Genomic DNA, 12,921 nt, shown 5'->3' on the forward strand with positions numbered 1-12,921 from the left:
TTGCATGCATGGCACCCTCCATTTCTTGCAGCCAGGTTTTGTCATGTCATTATCAAGCAAGGTCAGAAAGCACTCATTACAGCCTGGGGTGGTCTGCAGGACCATGCTCTATCACTTGAGCATTATACCAGCCCCAGTGAGGCCAACCTGTCATCCACGCCTACCTACCATTTTGGTTTATGGCAGGTGCAACAAGCCCAACCTATGGTCACTTGTGCAACCAGGAAGCAAAACCTGGAGGTGTTGAAGGCCATTGACAAGCTGCTGACTGCAGTTCAGGCCCATGTGATGCCCAAGATAACTGCTCTTCTTGGCAGACATGCTCCCAAGCAACTGGAGCATCAGTGCAGGTGCATATTATGCTTAGAACTCCCCTACAGTACTAACATTTATGCTGTAGGGCATATCAATTCATTAAGAATTTCACCCTTCTCAAGGATGAGCTTATCAAGAGGCCGGCTTTGGATTTTTTTGGAGCTTTTTTGCATTTACCATCAAGGAGGGTATGAGTGAGATCACCCATCTTGATTGGAGTGATTACATCAACTCCATTACATGATTGATAGCCTTAGGAGACTGGGAGGGTGCTTATTTGGTGCTTCTGCAGGAGGGCCTGGAATGGTGCATCCCTATCCACCCAGGAGATGTGTTTAGCCTCAAGGCCCGCATATTGGTTCATTGTACAACCCCAGTTACCAAGGGGCACAGGATTATATTGACCTGCTTTTCAGATAGCAATATTCTGCGCCATGGTCAATTTAAGCTCTATTTTAGATCAGTTAGAATTTTGTAGTTTTTGTATCAGCCTACTAGTACTGTGACCAAGCTACTAGAAGCCTTATCAGGGATTCCTATGCTTGGTCCAACTCTTGAATGTGTTCAACTCAGCCACCAACAGGTTTGCAGACATGCAAGCAGCTATCTCTGTTTGTATGTCACTAACTTTCATATGTGGGAGTTAATGGTGACAGGACTAAAGAACAGGACATTAGCTATCAATTTCAAAATATCATGAGCACCCTGGCAAACTCTCTATCTACTGCCTGACAAGTGCAAGTCTCATCTTGAGGAGAAACCAGGTGTAGCACACTGAGACCCCTGGACTCTAGATCAGAAGCAGGTGCAGTCCCAGGTCAGATTATGTAAGCGTGATGTGTTGATTTACTGGTGTGCTCACCTCTTTTTTCCTTGGTCATGGTGGTCACTGCCAGTTTCCCGGTGCCAAGGGGTGATTCTTGTAGTCGCTTGACTAGTGGGCACAAAATTTCCTTGGTTCAAATGGCTGGGAAGCGGGTGATACAGACCCATCTTTCTTTTTTTAGCATTTTCAAATTAGACGTGGCATCAGCACGCTATTTTCATTCACCATGATCTTGTAAGTCCAACTCACTCTTTTTATGGTACAGTCCAATCACTAATGCATCTGAATTTCCAATGTGTTGCAGCCTTACCCTGTGTCACAAAGGAGTTGACAGTGAAGGGTGCCTGGAAGCGCCTAGTCAGTCTTGTGTGCTGAGTGGTTTCACTGCAGGTTTGCTTCATGCTTGGATCCTCACAGATCATTGGATCCTTACAGATCCTCACATGCTGCCCCATGTGTTATCCTTTCAACAGCACTAATGCTGCGACAGTCAGGAGCTTGGTCAGCAGTCATTGCCAGTTTTCCAGTGCCAAGGAAGGGTTCTTGTAGTCACTTGACTAATAGGCACAAACTTTCCTTGGTTCAAATGGCTGGGAAGCAGGTGATGCTGGTCCTTTCTTTTCATTTTCAAATCAGTCTGGGTGTTAGCATGCCATTTTCATGGCCGTCATCAGTCCAACTTGTTCTTTTGACAGTCCGGTCTGGTCGCTAATGGATGCAGGACTCACACTCATGCCTATGCATGGTGCTACAGAATTTAGGTCCATTAGGTTCTTCTGACACATAGGGAGAAGGGCATGCCTTGAGCTGGACAAGGCACCATCACCAAGAAAGCCATTAGCAAACTGCACAAGGAGATCAATGGTCTTTTAGCAGGTAGTTTTACCAATGCCCGAAGTCGACGTTGATGCATCAGGAAAAACTATATCTCTATATAGAGGACCATCCTCTATATAGCCCCGATAGCACACCACAGCTCTATACAGTCTATGGCAAGCTATCACAGCACTATAGACCAGTATAGACATCATGAAAGTCTATATATTACCATAAAGTTTGGTAAGTGTATTTAGAAGTAAAACATTTCAACAACTATAGACCCCAGTAGACTGTGGGAACTTTTTTCGATGAAAACCAAAGTTGTAGTCCTTGTCTAGGGAAGTCTATCCATAGTCTTATGACTTCAATAGGTTAAGATCCTAGTGAGTTATAAGGAAAATACTCGAAATTGAAGGGTTCAAGAAAGCAACTTGACCATGGGAACTTTTTTCGATTAAATCAAAGTTGTAGTCCTTGTCAAGGGAAGTCTATCCATAGTCTAATGACTTCAATAGGTCAAGATCTTAGTGAGTTATAAGGAAAATACTTGGAATTGAAGGGTTCAAAAGTGTTAAGGTACACCTTATTTATGTAAGCAAAAATGCGAAAATTCACCTTATGTGTATTCAAAATCCTAATGCTAACAGTCAATTTCATTGTCTTTTTCTTACTGTCATAATACTAGTCCTATTAACCAAAAACTCGAAAATTCACCAAGTCTTGTGTTGTGGCTTTGTTTGGCACTGCTTATGTAAGCAAAAATGCGGTCAACCAACAAGTCTTTTCCCATTCTTTCCTTCCCCCCCCACTGCCCCCTCATTAGATTATCTTCCATATTTTTCTTACAATTTTCGAGTTTTTGCCTCTCTTCTCTTCTTCTTGCTTCTCTATCCTTCTCTTGGTGTTGATGTTGTTGGTGCTGGTACTGGTGCTGGTGCTTTGAACTCTGGTAAGTCTCCCTCCATAATTTTCGCATTTTTGACTATTTGACTAATCTTTTTTCTAACCCTCTCCTTCTAGCTCTCTTCCCTCCTGCTCCTCCTCCCCCCAACTATTTTCGCATTTTTGACCATTTGGCAAGTCTTTTCTCTGACTCTCACTTCCTCCTGTCTGATCCTCTCCTTCTAGCTCCCTTCCCTCCTCTTCCCTCAAGAATTTTCGCAATTTTCACTATTTGGTAAGTCTTTCTTTTTTTTGTATTCATCTTTCCTCTCTGATTCTTCCTTCTAGTTCTCTTGCCTCTTCCTCCTGTAATTTTCGCATTTTTGCCTGTTTTGTAGTTATTAGTTTACATGTATTGTAGTAGTTGAAATATAATTTGGAATTTTCGCTTTTTTTTAATTTTGAGAACACTATCATGGCAACAAACAGCTATTAAGAGAAATTTTTGCTTTGTGTTTTGAGCTATAATAGCTACAATAGTTATGGTATGTTCCACCCAGCTATAGCAACTTTAATAGAGCTATATAGCACTATACACTGGTGTAGTAAGCCTGCACAATTGGGCACTTGGCTATACGAGCTATAGGGCTATGGAGTCTGTATAGCAGTCTATAGTGCTATGGGTGGCTATATAGCCTTACCACATTTTCCTGATGTGGGTATCAAATGCCACAAGGTGGAAGGAGCAAAATGGGCAATGGTGTGCCTTTACCTACAAACTGGATATCAAAAACTTGCTCATGGGACAACCTCATGCAGGCTTTTTTACTCAGGGCTTCAACAGGTGATTTAATGGCCAATCAAGACTTGTGCTCTACTGACTTCATCTCTTTAATCTCTCTGCAACATTTGTCAGGAACCAAATCATCTCCTCCTTCAGGTCGCCACCAGCTTGTGATATCCAGGCATCAGCACCACCAGTTGACCAAAATATCATACTTTTAAGTCCTTCAATTCGCCAACTCATGAGAAGCATCATCCATGCAGTACGGCATGAGAACAGTCCAAGTTCAGTTGATGTCCAGGATGAGATCAAGAGCAACTATTCAGTTGGGTTGGGGGACTCTGTCAGAGATTCCTCTGCCACTCTTGTTAATGGACGCAGTCAGCGTGAGGATGTGTCAGTGGTACCTGGTGGATTTGAAGACCATGGATTGGATGTCACCCTCCTCCAGTTAGAAAAACTGCTGTACATAGAAGCAGATCCCCCTGGTGCTGACCTGGATTTGGATATGAAGTTGTATCAGAAGGTTTGTCTCACTTCCAGTCTGACTCTGTAAAATAGTCTCCTAATAAAATACAACTCAGATCTGCATGTCTGTCACTGTCATCATTCACAATGCTTGGTGACTCGACTTTAACCTGGTGCTGCTGTCCTTCGAACCCCATGTTCAGGGAACACACAACCTTATGGACCTGACATTGTCTTCTCCATATCACCCAAAGCTGTTACGCAAAACCTCTCGGATGGGATCTGGCAGCGCTAAACCTGCAAGGGGCATTCGAAGCGTGGCCTTCGGCGCTAGCCTAGCAAGGAGCTTGCCTGCACTAAGTCTGAGTAAGGGTTGAAGCCCTTACTTGCATAGAGTCGATTGGAGTTTCTTGAGGATATGATCCAAGAGACGGAGTTCAACTCAAGGGTATCATCTCAAGAGAAGATGGTTCTTTGTACAGAGGGAGCTCTCTTAGGTAAGAGAAGTTCAGACCCAACGACAAGATCAGATGAGAACCGAATAGATTCAAGTTAGAGAATCTATCTACTGTACAAGTGAGATATATATACGTAAAGGTGATATACCGGTGGAATGGTAAGGGTACAGGGTAAGCAGAGGCAATACTGAGTCAGTGGTAAGGGTCAAGGGTTGTGTGAGTCATAAGTAAAAGGAGGTAAGAAGTACCGGTTGAATGGTAAGGGTAAAGGGCATGGGGAATCCCCATCAATGAGGGAACCGATACAGTGGGTAAGGCATAGGGTTCGGAAGAAGCCATGGCTTCTGTGATCTAGGGGTAGAAGCGAGAGCTTCTCGTGTTTCAGAATGACGGGATCAAAGAGAAAGAGACGAGAATAGAATCGTAACTATGGTCCAGGTCTAGACGAGTCCGAAGAATGAAATGATACGTAATGCTCATGTTACTGTAACAAAAGCCATGTTTCACACTCACATCTTCTGTCTCCACTCTCCAAAGCTGGAACAAAGCGAAAGGGCCTTTCCCAGAAGAAGTACAGTACCACTCGGGTGTCGCAGAAGGCCTTGACTATGGTGCAAGCAAATGTGTTTGTGATCACACTGGGTAAGTCATACATTACTTCCAGGGAGTAGGCCAATCTGACAAACACTGCCCTAAACAAGCTTCTCATTAACAGCCAGTTGCTGGCATCCTCATTCAGGATTAGTGGACCAAGCTCTCCTGCATCTTTCGTGCTTTCCAGGATGCTGGATCTGCACTTGAGGAGCCGAAACCGGTCAGTGGATGTGTCAGCATCTCAGTTTCTGGCAGTGGCAGTTTCCAAGGTGAAAGCATGAACTTGTTAGCGTGTGCCTGTCCAAGCGTGTACAGTGGTCCACCTGGTCCACCACTTGGAGACCAGGAAGAAGAATATGATGACGATTACTTTGACTCTGAGAGTGATGATCCAGATCCAGATAGGTTTGTTAACTTCAGCTTGCTATCACACCTGGCCATCCGCTTGCACGACAAGGTCCCTCATGGTACCCACGTGAAAAGCAGCATTCCTTACCCTTGTGCGTTCATGGGCAAGGACATTGTTGTAAGTCTGTTAAGGTCGTGCTCAAGGGGGAGGTTACTCAAAGGGCTTCGGCTTCAGCTCATGCACTGTGCCCCTTACCCGAGTATGTGCCCTTAATTTCCAAGGGGCAGAAGGGAAGTCTGACAGAAGTCCAGGAAGTCCGGAGGTCAGATGTCGGGGGGAGTTTGGCAGAATTCCGGAAGACTATGAGGGAACAGAGTAAGGCTACTGTGGACAAGTCCAGAGTAGAAACAGAACAGAGGTTAGACTACCCTAAGGTAGAGCCAGAGATTTAGTCCTAAGGTTTAACCCCTAAGACTCAGAGGTGGACAAGAGATGAGACTCAAGTCCAGAGATTGCAGGAATGAGCAGAACTAAGATGATATTCAAACTGAGGAGTTCCGGAGTATTACAGGAGCTTATATACTGTAGGTATCATGTAAGTAAATCAGTCAGCAAAGCAAGGGCTATGTACGAAGCATGTGGAAAGTCTATTAGTAAGTGCATAACGGATCAAAGCAGTGAGGTCGGAAATGAAGTAAGAACGAACAGATCAGTAAGCATAGCGGAAAGGACATAACTGGTAGCTGGAGCAATAACTATTCTAAAAGGAGATAGGGGTGAGTATGGAGATGAAGGTGGAGCACTGGGCAAAATAACAGAACGGAGAACCAGACTTTAGTGGAGGGGTTCTGGAGTTCCGGATCTGGAGGTACGGGATATGACACATTTGGTCTATCTCACAATTACCCACAATGCCCATCTTATGAACCCGATGTCTTCATTCATTCACGTTTACTGGCCAAAAAATGCCCAATGCTACAGCCTCCTACATCAATTCCTCTGCCTCCACATCCCTTTCCAAACATGACCATCTATCGGATGCTTAACTGGATGTCGAGCGGAAGTACCAGGAAGTCTGAGGTGGAGGTTTCATGTCTGGTCCATGACGTGTTGCTTGCAGAGGATTTCAATGCTATCAATCTGCAAGGCTTCAGTATGAGGAAGTACCTGAACCTCCTCGACATTCCAGATCAAAATCCACAGAACAGCGATGCACCCTCTGCATCTGTGGTGTTTCCAGAAGGTTGGGTGGAGGCAGATGTGATGATAAAAGTCCCAGGTCGAAAGGTCGATGCTTCCGGTGGCCATCCCTTCAAAGTCCCAGGGTTTCACTATTGGCCGTTGGTCAGCACCATTCGTGAAGCATTTTCAGATGCTCAAGCGAAAGCATTCCATCTATGGCCATTTCGCTGTCTTTGGACCAACCCAAACAATGGGTGCACATATCATGTTTATGATGAACTTTACACATCAGATGCATGGATACAGGCCCACAACGACCTACAGAAGAAGCCCAAGGAGCCCAACTGTACCCTTGAGCAAGTAATTGCTGGTTTGATGTTTTCCTCAGATGCAACACAACTTACCAACTTTGGAAATGCAACGGCATGGCCATTGTACTTTGTTTTTTTGGCAATCTGTTGAAGTACGCTCGCACAAAACCTGGCTCTGGGGCTTGTCACTTAATCAGATTCTTGCCATCTGTGAGTCTCATTTACGTGCATCATTCAAAGTGATTTCACATCTGTGTAGCTTCCAGGTCAAATCAAAGATACTTTCTGAAACCTCAGGGTCTTTATGAAAAGTGGGATAACCACTCTCTACACACTGCTGGAGAGAACTTTTCCAGGGATGTTGGGATGTTCTTTTGGATGAAGAATTTCTCCATGCACACTGCCATGGTATTGTAATGAGATGCGCTGATGGTGTACTTTGCCACATATTTCCCTGAATATTTACATATGTGGCTGACTATCCAGAGAAGTAAGTGAGCTCAGGGATGCCAATTGCATGTTGCTGTAATGTGAATATTAGGGTTCTCATCGCAACTATCAAAGACATGGGGTCTTGTCTTTGTCCACGCTGCCTGGTGATAAAATCGAAGGCCGATCTTGTTGGATTTGTGAAAGATATGCATGGGTGAATCAAAGATTTAAGGGTCTACTGCCTGCAGAAGATACAGGCTGCTCGGGACATTGTATACAAGTCTGGGTATGCAGTTGATAGTATTGCGGTAGAGAGGGTTCTATCCAGTGAGTCATGGGTTCTGACTATTGTGAGTATTTTGCTTGTCCTATTTACTTTGACTGAGATACAGTGTGCAGAATGTCTTCGCGCAGAAGCTTGGCAGTTTTGAACTCAACCCATTTCAAATGCTGGTTGCTGATCTTATGCACAAGTGCGAATTAGGGACTTGGAAGAGTCTCTTCAGTCATTTGATCTGTCTTTTATATGTGCTCCCCAAAGGCACTGAAGTCATGATCACACTCAACCAAAGGTAAGACCTTGTTATCCAAAACTCGCAGAAAGGCTTATGGTACCTCCAGGTTCAGACATGTGCCCACTTTTGGCCGAGGTGTTATCTGAAGGTTCACTGATGATACGTCAAGCATGAAAAGGCTGGCTGCAAGAGACTTCGAAGATAATCTACAGGTCATTGTTGTTTCTTTCCAGAGATCATTACTGATGTCATTGCAGTGTGCTATGCCCATTTTTGAGGGACTCCTGCCAACCCCACACAACACAATGGTGCAGACCCTACTGTTCAGGTTTGCTGAATGGCATACTTATGCAAAATTGCGGCTGCACACTGAATTAACCCTGAATTCTATGTCACAAGTATTTACTTTTCTCACTTGGCAGCTACGAAGGTTCCGTCGTCAGGTCTGCGATAACTACGATACTACTGAACTTCCGAAAGAAAAGGCTGCATGACATCAATGTGAAGCACTTAAAGAAAACCGAACTACTGCTGCACCGCCATCCTCTCCTAAGAAGAAAACATTTAATATGAAAACATACAAGTTCCATGCTCTTGGAGATTACATCCAGTCGATCAAATTCTTTGAAACAACCAATTCTTTCACAACACAAATAGTAGGTGCTGGTTAGCTATCAGTTTGAGCTTCTAAATTCAATATGATTGTAGGGTGAACTTGCTCATCGGGCCATCAAGGCATTTTACCCATTCACCAACAAACAGAATACCATCAAGCAGCTTTCAAAACATGAATGACAATGACAACAACTTTGGAAGATGCAAGAGTCAGAGAAAGCATCTCCTGGCCCAGTGTCACAAATTCCTAATACAAACCATTTTTCATTTCTCGGTTTTCCTTTGGCTACTTCCAGTACCCAAACCGGTCACGTGACTCCTCATCCTTTCACACCTTCACATGTCACATTGTCACCCCTTCACATTTCACCTATCACATCTCCGATCGGTTCCCCTACGCCCAGGGCTAGAACTATTCCATTACCAATCATTTAATCTCTGCTATGACGTCATTGCTTATATATCATGACATCAGGCTATGTCATCCGCAGTATTGTACGATTCTTTTTCATTGGCTGATTTCTTTTAGACTCAGTTATCTCTGACTCAATGTTATGTATATAGTTAGGGTAGTCGTAGTCAGTACTCCTTAGACTTAACCTCTTCGTTCCTACCCAATGTAGACTCAGATGTTCACTCTCAATATCATCTCTTTCTCTATACTTGATAAGTCCTAGTGGTCGTGTGAAACCTTTACCATTTGGTGAATGTTGATCATAACACCCAGTCTGCACTGAAAATCTTCCACCCCCGGATCCCCGCCTTCATCATCAACTATCCCACCATTGCAATTCTCCTGTGTATATACACAAACTATTGCAAGACAACAAAAATAACCCAGCATTTGAGGTGTGTATTCTCGAGTCTGTGTACATTAGTTACTCAGCCGCTCTCACAAGAAATTTATTCCAAAACTCAAGGACCACATACTGCATTGCTTCCAGGCGCAAGATGGCCTCATCAAATTCTCGGGTGACGACCAAAATCACATTGTCATATGCGACAATGTTCTGTTCTCTGTCAACACACTACGGGTCAATTACACTTCATATGATCTGCAATGCCAGCAAGATTTGATTAACCCTCACAATCACGCTGATATCATGGTATTATCAGGTGATTCTGAATCTCACTCCACTCATCCATATTGGTTCACTTGAGTACTGTGCATATTCCATGTTAACATACTTGATTTACGATTGAGTGGAGCTAACCCACAGAAAAATCAGATGGAGATATTATTTGTCAGATGGTTTGATCCAGTGCAGCGGTACCAGTCAGGGATCAAGACAGCTTGTCTTCCAAAAGTTGCTTTTGTGCCTGAGATGGACAACTCTGCTTTCAGTTTCATTGATCCTGCATTAGTGATTCACGGGGTACATCTGATCCCTGCTTTTGCGGATGGATGGATGCACCAGTCTGCACCACAGCAAAACTCAGCCCAATGCACATGGAGGGAGGATGCTACATGGACTGCATACTATGTCAACATGTAAATTATCATCTCCATTTTTTATTCATAGTCTCATTTGACATACAGGTTTGTGGATCATGATATGTTTATCTGGTTTACTGGTGCTGGTGTTGGTCACGGACCTTGGCAAGCAGATGGTCCAAGTGACAACAAATCTGGTGAGGAGGATGAGTGCAAGGAGGACAAGTGCAAGGGGGACAAGTGCAAGGGGGAATGCCGCACAGAGTTCTACAACCATCATTGATAGAGCTGTGGCTGATCGGGCAGCAACGGAGTGTAGGAGACTTACAAGGCAATGGGAAGCTGTGGTAATTGAGATACGTGATTTTCGAGTGTTCTTGCGATTCCTGCTCCCACTTTCGTGTGAAGACCTGCAAGCAGCAGTGCACCAGGGCCCGGTCAACAGACTCAGCACTAGGACCTGCCATTGTGTCCCAAGTTTGATCAAGGGTGTTGCCTGCAATCTTCCCGCTCCCTTTGTACCTTTGGGGTGCTGCATGCATGCATGCAAAAGTTTGGCAGAGGCCACCAAACTTTTAGCAAATGAGAACTGTTCACTCAGGCTGTGATAATACACATTCTGATTGGTACCTTTTGGCATGTTGACAAAATTTTACTCCTGCAATGTCAAGCTATCCAAACATACATCTCAACAGATAGAAACATGTAATCCTCATCAAATATTTTTCGTCCATTGCTGAGATCAGCCAATGCTCTGGCAGACTATACTGTCATTATTATAGATAACCGACTCTAATTAGAGACAACTTGTTATACTTCCTTGTCACAGACTACTGATGCTTTGATAGATTATCCATTACAGCTCCCACGATGGATAATTTGCCAGACACTCAATTTGGCATGATTCTACTCATTCTGGGGGCTGTCCGTGATGGATAATGGGACAGCCAATACTATTTAGTGTGTTCCTACCCTTCCTGGGCTGCATCACCCTCTTGTGTCTGCTTTGAATTTATCCTGCCCCTCTCCCTGCTTCTCTGCAATCTAGATCTGATCATTCCATCAAAAGAACCAACATGAGTCCTTATGTCAGGCTCCCCACATTATTCCCACACATCACATGTTCGCATTTTTCAGCCACACAGTGTGGGAATTACCCCACAACACCAAAAACATCGCCCATTTTGGGAATCTCCACAATATCAATTATTCTCACACCCTCCCCACCTCAGTGCAGCTTCACCACCACACCACAATAGGTCTCCCTTCATATATAAGTAGTAGTTTGATATATATATGTATATTATAATATAATAGTCCGCTTTTTTTGTTTATTTCTGTGCCTGCTCCTCCTCCAGGGCCCTTTCAAAATAGCCTAGGGTACAGAACACTTACACACTTTTGCCCCTTTGATAGGGAAGTGTTCTATTGTATTCAGGACATATTTGGGAGTGTATATGAAGAGATTCCCCCACTTTTTTGACCCCCTGAAGCGCCCTACATCAATAGATATAGCTTATATACAGGAAAATACAAAATATGTTCCCATGTTACAATGTATTTCTAGATAGATATACTTGGAAAAATTATCCCCAGCATTTATTAAACAGCAGGAATAATGTATAAGGAGCCCAGGACCATAGGAGAATCCCCTGTTCCATAGTGCACCCTCCCTCTCCTGGTGGTTCACCCCCTGTGAAAATTTTTCCTGTAGGGTCGGACCTTCAGAGTGGTGGGGAGTCTATTCCTATGCATATTCAGAGTATATCTATCATCTAGCTACCATAGGAAACCTATAGGGTCGTTCAACAGGAACAAAATATGTAAAATCACATTTTCGACATTTTTGATGTTTTCAATATCTCACCCTTGCACACATGGTCCAACCTGCTCATATATATATCATTAGTTGTATATATATATATGCTTTGTATACCAAAGATCAGTTTAAAATGGGCCGGAGTTTTGAGCTAGTGTGTATACTTGCTATTTCTACTGATAAGGGGCCCATACTTTTGATTCATCGATGTTTATTAATCGGACACCTGGGATACCTCTAATACATATCCCTGATTATAGCTTTAACGTTTTAGAAAGATCCATCAAGGATTGAGTGAATTACAAGCAAAATAACATATATGTGAAAAATGACAATTGACATCTGTTCACACAAAGTCACATTTATATATGATACAGGTCGAAGATTTCATTAAAAATGTGTAAGATACATGATAGACTACCTAAGGAACCTATACTACATACTGCCCTGAGGGCAGAATGTTGATGGGGGGGATGTGGTGTAGAAGTGTTTGAATTGGTGGCCCATAGCAAAGTATACACCAACTGATCATTTTCGATGTTTTGAACTTCAGGACATTTAAAGTTTCCCACACTTGATTTCTTATCTATTTCACTTCCCCAGCTCTCTATTCTGGGTGGATCTTTCTGTATTTTTGAGTCCATGATATGGAATATATGTGAAATGTACTCCAGGTGTCTGATTATTAAATTTCGATGAATCAAAAGTATGGGCCCCTTATCAGTAGAAATAGCAAGTATACACACTAGCTCAAAACTCCGGCCCATTTTAAACTGATCTTTGGTATACAAAGCATATATATATACAACTAATGATATATATATGAGCAGGTTGGACCATGTGTGCAAGGGTGAGATATTGAAAACATCAAAAATGTCGAAAATGTGATTTTACATATTTTGTTCCTGTTGAACGACCCTATAGGTTTCCTATGGTAGCTAGATGATAGATATACTCTGAATATGCATAGGAATAGACTCCCCACCACTCTGAAGGTCCGACCCTACAGGAAAAATTTTCACAGGGGGTGAACCACCAGGAGAGGGAGGGTGCACTATGGAACAGGGGATTCTCCTATGGTCCTGGGCTCCTTATACATTATTCCTGCTGTTTAATA

This window comes from Suillus paluster, assembly GCF_016628075.1.
Source record: "Suillus paluster strain FC165 chromosome Unknown EDB91scaffold_92, whole genome shotgun sequence".
In the NCBI taxonomy this organism is placed as follows: Eukaryota; Fungi; Basidiomycota; class Agaricomycetes; order Boletales; family Suillaceae; genus Suillus; species Suillus paluster.